The sequence below is a fragment of the Chrysochloris asiatica genome, unplaced genomic scaffold (assembly GCF_000296735.1).
Source record: "Chrysochloris asiatica unplaced genomic scaffold, ChrAsi1.0 scaffold00233, whole genome shotgun sequence".
NCBI lineage: Eukaryota > Metazoa > Chordata > Mammalia > Afrosoricida > Chrysochloridae > Chrysochloris > Chrysochloris asiatica.
In genome coordinates, this window is record NW_006408751.1 from 3,906,261 (window position 1) to 3,915,698 (window position 9,438).

The window sequence follows — 9,438 nt, forward strand, 5'->3', positions numbered from 1 at the left end:
TAAATTTGAATAATAGTGGTATTAACTGGGCTTCCCTGTAGGCACATGGATATTATCCTATCACAGACAGCATTGTACCTCATGACTGATCTGGATATATTCTTTTTGGCAATGAATGCAACTGCATTCCTCTTCAATTTGTCATTTCCAACATAGTAAACCATGTGGTCATCAGATTCAAAATAGCCAATACCAGTCCATTTCAGCTCACTAATGCCTAAGATATCAATGTTTATGCGATCCATTTCATTTTTGACAACTTCCAATTTTCCCAGATTCATACTTTATAAATCCCATGTTTCGATTTTCAATGGATGTTTACAGCTGTTTCTCTTAAATTTGAGTTGTGCCCCATCAGCAAATGAAGATCTCGCTGGCTTTTCTCCTACAGCCTTTGTTCCACTCACATCTTCACGGTCAACTCTACTTTGAGGAGGCAGCTCTTCCCCAGTCACATTTTGAGTGCATTCCAACCTGACGGGCTCATTTTCGGACACTATATCTGATATGTTTCGCTGCTATTCATAAAGTTTTCAGTGACTAAATATTCGGAAATAGTTCATCACTCCTTCTTCCTAGTCTGTCTTCCTCTGGAAGCTCATCTGAAACCTGTCTACCATGGGTGACCCTGCTGGTATTTAAAATACCGGTGGCATAGTTTTCAGAATCACAGCAACTCACAAGCCACCACAGTACAACAAACTGACAGACAAGGCAGTTCAAACTCACCATGCACTCCTCCGATACCCTCTATAGGGTTGCTATGAGTCAGACCCGACTTGACAGCACTTAACAACAACAACCATGTACCAAAGAGCTCTGATAGCTAGTGTGTTACCTGTAGAGTTTCTAACCGCACGGTCAGCAGTCCAAGTGTACCAGCTGCTCCACAGGTGAAAGATGAGGCTTCCTGCTCTAATAAAGATTTACAGCCTTGGAAAATCTATACAGGGTCACTGTGAGTCAGAATCAACTCTACAACACATAGTCACCACCACCATCTACCAAGTACTGAGGAAGGCATTAGGAATACAGTGTTGAAAAAAAACAGCTATTGTTTCATATAACTCTTGGAGAAGGCAGATAAGAAAATAGCCAAAAAAAATTTTTTTTGTAAGTATCATGAAAGGTAAGTGCATTAGTTGCATTAATAAGGAGGTGCATCATACTCAGATCTGGAACTGAAGAGAGAATCAGGGGGTATTTCCTCACTAAAAGGGTAAGGCAAGCTAAGTGACACAAACAAGGAGAAATTATTCTGTATAGAGTGAAGAACAAAGACAAAGACCTAGAGGAAAACAAGAACAGAAAATGGATCATACAGTAACTTCAAATACTTGAACCCTGACTTGCATAGAGTTATAAGACAGTGAATGGCTTGAAGTACATTTGGGATAAAAAAAGGAGAATTTAAAGCACAGAGGATCTTTCATGCTAATGCTTACAAGTATGTACTTTATCAAAAGGATGTAATAGTACTGGGACAATATTGAAGGGTTTTAATCAGAAGATAGAAATTATGAGAGTTCCACTTTGTACATTTTGCAGCGTGGATGATAGAGCCCTGGAAAATCAGTTAGGAGACTGAAGCAGTGATCAGGAGACAGGTGATAGAAACCTGAACTAAGACAGTGATCAGGGGACAGCTGATACGAACCTGAATAAGTATATGATATGTTTAGAATGTAGAAACAGCAGGTCTTGGTGACTTATCTGTAGGGAATAATGGAAGAGAAGCAGTCAGTTGGACACCTAGGTGGTAAATAGGGAAAGCAGAATAGAAAATAATGAGTTCAGTTTGAGGTGCCTGAAGAACATCCTAGTAGGAAAAAAAAAAAAACTTAAACATTGGGAAATATGAATCTAAATCTCAAGAAATATAGACTTCAGATTCTACACCCTGTATATAATAGTTTTATCACATTCACTGTATGTGGTGTAAAATGTAACAAGATCAGGACAAAATGCAAGGAAGACAGGCTACTAAAGAAGAAAGATAAATCATCACAATGGAAAGAAACTAGGGGAGCGGATATTCACAGAAGCCAAGGCAGTGTTTCATGCAGGCAAGTTCAGTCAACAATAGCAAAGGTTGCAGAGCGGTCAACTAAGATAAAACCTGAAAAGTATCCATTTGACTCTGTAATTTCAAGCCAGAAGTTTTGATCCAAAAGCATTATCTCAGCAGAGTTTCGATTCACACTGGACTACAGATCACTAGCTTTTTACAATATTAATTAATGTTTGCATCTCTTGTTATTTACAACTGAAATATACCACTAAATCAGAGAGTTCTGATTCCTTGGGACTTCAATGTATTAAGTATAAACCTGAGAACTGAACTTTGAATAAACAAAAAAGGGCTTGATAAACATTTTTTCACTCTCTCTCTCTCTCTATCAAGTAGTGAACCATTACTTGATCATTCTTTACTTGGAGACGTAATAAATTGATCATCTGTTCACGGCGAAGCATTCCAGACAGATTTTCTGCTGCTGTGTGTCCTTGAAAAGAAGGTCAAATAGAGTTCGTTAGGAAATATAAATTAAGCAAATGCTTCTGCACTAGAATTTTTTTTGTTCAAGAAATATTCATTTTCAGTGAATAAAACTTCTTTCCAAATTCGTTTTTATAGCATATTGTGTCCAATTTTATTATTAATTAAAATATGTGGTCTTTTATTTAGTGTTGTGTAACTCTGGTAGCGTAGTGGTTACGAATTGGTCTGAAATCTCAGGGTCAGCAATTCAAAACTACCAGTGGTTTCGCGAGAGAAAGATGAGGCTTTCTGCTCCCGTAAAGATTTACAGCCTCGGAAACCCAGTACAGGGTCGCTATGAGTCAGAACTGACTCCACGGCACATAACAACAACAACAACAAGACATAATTAGTATTACTTGTTATGTTTCAATTGGAAAAATAAAATGTAATTTTCCCAGAAACCTTAAAGCTTTGGACTAAAAATACCTGTCATTTAGCTATACTATGAAACCTAAACTGTACAAGTGATGAGCATATTTCTTCTACTATGGAAGCCATTTGAACAAAATCAATTGTCTTTCATAGCTCAGTATAGACCCGCCCTAAACAACTAAGGGAGCACATTAAACGTGTACCTTCTATCTTTCTTTTTTTTTTCCTTTTTCTTTTTGCTTATATCCCAGTTCTGTTGACAATAGATGATTTTTATCTATTTGGAATTGCTTGGGAAATGGCTTAAGGGTCCAAGTTGTCACAATAAATTGGAATCACTCAAATCACCAAGTAATTTCATGCAGTTACATAAGCTTGAAATTCAACCTTTGAAAGAGTCAGTAAGAATACTAGTGACATATTTGGAAATAAAAATGATGAAACAATTCTGTCTTTCACAAAATCCTTATGTTGGCAATTTTCTATGAAGCATTAATAATAATATGCCAAATAAAATGCATCAAACACTTCTATTTTGTTTTGTTTGTTTCATTTAGTTTTGTTATTCATGGTAATTTGATTATTTTCCCTTGTCTCTCAGAGTAAACTTCTCAGGAATTCAGATCAACATGAGGAGCAAATCAAAACAGGGATATCAACTTTAACTTCCCCGTCCTTCCATGGCCACATTTAATCAAACACCATGAGCAATAACAGTTGTTATTTACTGGGCATTAATTATTGTAGTTCAGTGCCATTCAGTTGTTTCCAACTCATAGTGACCCTGTGTACGACACTGCCCCATCTTATTCCATCCTCACAATTGTTATTGCTGTCATTATTGAACCCAATGTTGCTGTCACTCTGTCAGTCCATCTTGTTGGAGGTCTTTCTCTTTTTCACTGACATCAGCATGGTATCCTTCTCCTGGGACTTGTCCCTTAGCAAAGGGAAAATATTCTCTGAACACTCAGTGAGTCACCCAGACAGGAGGGAGTGTATGCCAATTTAGCCTGTACATTCCAAAGTAGGAGAGACAAAGTCTTGCTATTCTTACTTCTAAGGCGCATTCTGGCTGCTCTTCTTCCAAGACAGATTTGTTTGTTCTTCTGGTAGTCCGTGGTACTCTCAATATTCTTCTCCAAAACCACAATTCATGAATCATGGCTTATTCATGATTTTACTAACTTTGCTGCGTGTCAGTTACCTTGCTAAGCAGTTGGCTTCAATTATCTCTTTTAATTCTAACCATAACCTATTTAGGGTGGAGAATAGGGTTCTATTGCATGCATTGGTAAATGAAGAATTTGAGGATTAAAAAGATTAAATACTATCAGACAAATTCACTCAGCTATTATGATTTTTGAGTCAGAATTCAAATTCTGACTCCAGAATCCAAGATTTTAATCACCATATACAATGCCTATTTCATCTGTGCAGAGTTCATGCAACTCTCCTGTCTCTTCCATCAACTAAAGAAAAACAGGAAAAATCAGACATCCATACACATGTACAAATTCTCATAAAATACCCAGCCTCAGTTGTGTGCCCAGATGCCTACAAACACTTTTTCTTCAAAATTGATTCTGGCTACTTTCTTGATCCATGAGGTGAAATTAGGTTACTGCAGACTGACTTATGTAGTTTTTCCTATCCAAGAATAAGAGTAAACTTCCTTTGATCATGTAGAAAGTGTGTGGAAATTTTTAATATGACTGGCAAAACAGCCCATCCTTCAACATACTTGGCTTTTCCATGGGGGCTTGCCCCATTCATTCTCTCACCAAACTTTTCTGAGGCTACATTGAACTCAACCTTTTCATCCGCTAAGGAAAGACACAAAAGACATTGGAGACTGCATCTCTGCTCTTAACAAAGGCAATTCTTTAGTTGAGATGATAATAACTTACATAAAATCTCCTTCCATATCTGAGGGGGCTTCAAAAAGTGTATGGAAAAATGGAAATAAAAAATAATGGAATTTTTCCATGAACTTTTTAAAGTCCCCTTGTAGGAGTTCCAAATAATGCATTTCTAACTATATATAAGTGGTATAGATTGCAGAGCAAGAAGAAAATTGCCTACATTTCCAGATATAAGCCCTTCATTTCTCATCTTAAGGCACAGATCAAAGGGGGATCATTTGCCTTTGATTTTCTACCCACTGGCACTCTCATGCCTTTTCAGTCTATGGGGTGTCTGTACACTTAGAAGCCACAAATCGGACAGTAGCAACAGGTAATAAGAGTTAATATTTCATGTCTTATATCCCGATAGATGTGGCAGATCTTAGCCTTCAGCTTCATGCTCTTCTAAAGAATGTTACACAATTGCACATCAGTGCAAGTGACTGTATTAGCACAGGAGCGGTGCCGAGTTACACTGGACAAAGAATGAGTGAGCCAATAGCTACAGCTGGCAGCCAGTGAAGGGAAAATAGGCTCTGAACACTCTGTGAGTCACCCAGACAGAAGGGAGTGTATGCCAATTTAGCCTCAACTGTGTGCCAGGATTTGCATGGGAGGTGAACTCTGCTGCAATTTGGAAGACAAAAGCAGGAGCTATAGGTGACTGGGTGGGATTTTTCCCACCGGCATCAGCACTGAATTCCCCTGGTTCTGAGGATTCAGAGGACGTATAAGACTGAAGTCCAGAAGTAGTGTTGAAGGCCACATCCACATGTCCCAAATGCACATCAGGTGTGTCTGATTCTATACTTCTGGTTACAAACAACATTCCAGTTACTTCTTCCTGACCCATTTCCTCCTGTGGTTTAGAATGCAACCAAATTCATCCCTATGCTTCATTTTTGCTCTCTGACTACTTTTTTGAAAGGAGAGTGTGTTAGAGAACATTCTGGATCATAGTGACCCAACAGGACCAGTAGAATCGCACTATAGAGTTTCCCAGGCCAGAATCTTTATAGAAACAGACTGCCACATCTTTCTCCTATGGATGACTGGTAAATTCAAAACACCAACTTTTTAGTCAGCAGCTAACTACTTAGCCACTCAGTCACCAGGGTTTCTTAATCTGCTTATGAGGAATAAGTCTAATTGAGTTTTCTAAAAGGAAAATAAAATGCTATTGTGGCCAACATGAAAAGAAAATAGAAAAATATACAGCTGTCAGCAGAGCATAATGAATCCATTCTCTCCACCACGAGAAAGCAGGTGATTCATGATAGTCTTAAGATTCATGATTGTCCTAAGAAGGGGGAAAGCATTTTCCCTTCAAACAAGTGAGAAAATACTGTATTTACACAATGGTTTTCATTCTTTTGTTTGTAAGAATCCCTCAGGAAACAGATTAAGAAGAACCCCCATCGATTCTAAGTCAAAGTGTTGTTGTTGTTGCTAGGTACCATTGAGTCTACCAACTCATAGCGACCTTATGCACAGCAGAATGAAACACTGCCCGATCCTGGGCCAACCTCACTATCATTGCCACGCTTGAGCCCAATTGGTTCCCAAAGTCATTTTGACACAGTTCTAAGAACCTACTTAGAAAAATGCTGTCTAACGGCATTGTGGATTAAGCCTTACTTAGTCTGCTAACCACACAGCTGGCAGTTCAAATCCAATAGCTGAACCCTTGAAAAAGATGAGACTGTGTGCTCCCATAAAGTTTTACAAGCTTGGAAACCCTATATAGGATCACTAAGAATCAGAATCTACTCAGTGGCAGTGGACTTGGTTTGGATAGTATGTGAGGATACTTAGGAAATGGGATTTGAGAGACAATTGGCAGGGCCTACTACAATCCAATACCAATACAAACTATTCATACTTAACTGCTTTATGTTGGATCTTCAAGGATTTTCTGTTTTCTACTGGATGAAGGAAGTGATGGACACACCTCAAGATAGATTTTTTTTGTTGTGGTGGTGGTGGTGGTGGTGTGTGCCATCAAGTCGGTGCTGACTCATAGAGATACTTATAGGGTTTCTGAAAGCAGCTGGTAGGTTTGAACCACTAACCTTGCCATTACCAGTCCAGGGCTTATCCTACGGTGACTTTTGGTGGTGGTGGTTATGGGCCGATGGAGTCACTTCTGACCCATAGCGACCCTGTACAGGTTTCCGAGGCTGTAAATCTTTATGGGAGCAGAAAGCTTCATCTTTCTCCTGTGGAACTGCTGGTAGTTTCGAACTGCTAACCTTAAGGGTCTCAGCCCGATTGTAACCACTACGCTACCCGAGCTCCTAACAGCAACTTTGTTGTTGTTGTAATGTGCTGTGGAGTTGGTTCCAACTCATAGCAACCCTATACAGGGTTTCCGAGGCTGTAAATCTTTACAGGAGCAGAAAGCCTCATCTTTCTGTCACAAAACAGCTGGTAGTTTCAAACTGCTGACCCTGAGATTAGCAGCCCGATTCGTAACCACTACGCTACCAGAGCTCTTTTACTAAGGACTAAATGAGGAGTCCTGGTGTGGCACTATATGATAAGCACGGGTTGCTAACCAAAAGGTTGATGGTTCAAACTCATTATCAAATGGCAGAGGGTCACTATGAGTCAGAACTGACTCTATGAAACTTAACAACAACAGAAAATGACAGCCAACTAAACAGAAAGAAATGTAAAGGATGAGAAAGGAAGCAGGGATTATATGGCAGGTGAGAAACACCTCAAATTTTATCAGATTCACAGTCTTGTAGATGAGTAGGAAATAGCTTGGATTTTGTTGCTGTTTTTCTGTTTTGCTATTTTCATTTAGCAGGGAGATATCAACTATTTACTTTGGAAAAAGCATTATGCATGGTACTCCTAGAAGATAAAAAAAGGGGGAAAAAGTGGATACAAATATATCATAATGGAAAGAAAACTTGGTATTTGAATGAGCAAAATTAACTTGAAGTGCTCCTACACTCAGGGAGTAAATAGCATGCATCTCACACAAGTAAAATCTCACTGCCATGGCATACATTGCTACTCATAGCAACCTTATAAGATAGGGTAAAACGGCTCCTTTGGTTTCCAAGGAGCAGACAGCTACATCCTTCTTCCATAGAGAGGCTGGTAGGCATGAACTGCAGTTAACAGTTGGTAGGTGCGACCTCACAGTTATCAACTCAGTGTAAACACCACTAGGGCTTACTACCCAGCACAGTCTTCTCTTTGCTTTTCCATCTTGACCAGCTACTTTGTTCAGCTACTAAAAGATTAAGTAGCAAGTATGTGGTTTTAAATATAGCAGTAAGAAAAGAGATAACTAAATTAGATTGATAAAAAAAATTAAGGAAAATTTGAGATTGGGGATTTAGATGCTATTGGAGACGTGGATAGAGAAAGGGTCTAAGAGTGTAAAAGAGTTCTGGTGTGGTGCTGTGAGTTAATGTGTCAGACTGCAATGCCATTTGAACTGCAAGGTCGGAGGTTCAAGCTCACCAGCGGCCCCTCAGAAACCCTATACAGGGTTGCTATGGGTCGGAATCGACTCTACAGCACTTAACAAGAGTGTAAAAGCCCCACGGCATAGACACAGGTCTTATGGGGGGAAAAAGGGAGGCAGGAATGTCCTAGAAGATGCTGAGGATACTGAAGAACAGAAATATCCAATACCATGTTTTTTAATGTGTAGTACAAAAAGGAAAATTCATATTCTAATAAGACTACATTAAAGTCTGCTCCTATAAATGTCTTGTGTAAGTGGTGTTATAAAGGAAGTCAAAGAAAATGATGTGGTTCCAAATCTAATTTGGTGCAGAGATGAGAAAAGGTAAAGTCTTAAGGAGTAAGACATAGTGAGATTTGGGAGTAATCAGAAATTAGAGTGACAATAACTCCCAGACGTTTTAGAAATCTAAGTAAAGGGTTTGAACTTCCCAGGGAATGTGTGACCATTTTATTTATATTTCAGTAGGCTAGGTTACCTCAGCTGATAACTAAGATAAATAAAAGAATGCAAGATGTCTTCATATCACTATACCTCCCCTTCCATCTCCCACCTATACCATCCTGATTTTTAAAGATACTACTCTTAGGAGTATCAGATACATTCTCAATATAAAATGCAAATTAGGCCTATATGCATGAAATAAGCAGATAAAAATTAAAGTTCTAGGCTATGTGAAAAATAGAAACTAAGAGGCAAGAACCCTTCCAGCAGGCGTGATTAGGAAGGACTCATCCACAAAGTAAAGTTGGTGTTCAATCTTCAAGAACCACTAGAATCATAATGTCCTGTTGGAATTATGGGGTTAATGTATGAGCAGGGCCAGAAAGCTCAACTCACAATGGATGACCAAAGGTCATGAAGAAGAATAAATTGGGCACAAACTAAGAACAAGCAGGACCATATTGAAAAATGAACTGCAAATGACTCTAGAAAGGACAGGATGGTCTGAGTCAAACTGGCCTGTCAGAGCTAGAGACATTCAGGGTGGGACTGCTGATGCTGTGTGTGGTCTTGCAGACAATAACATACTCACACACACTCTCCAAGAGCTTGGGAGCCTTCATCTCCAGATGATCCATCTGGATAGATAGTTACAGTATGCAGAGTCTTATAAATAATGCTCA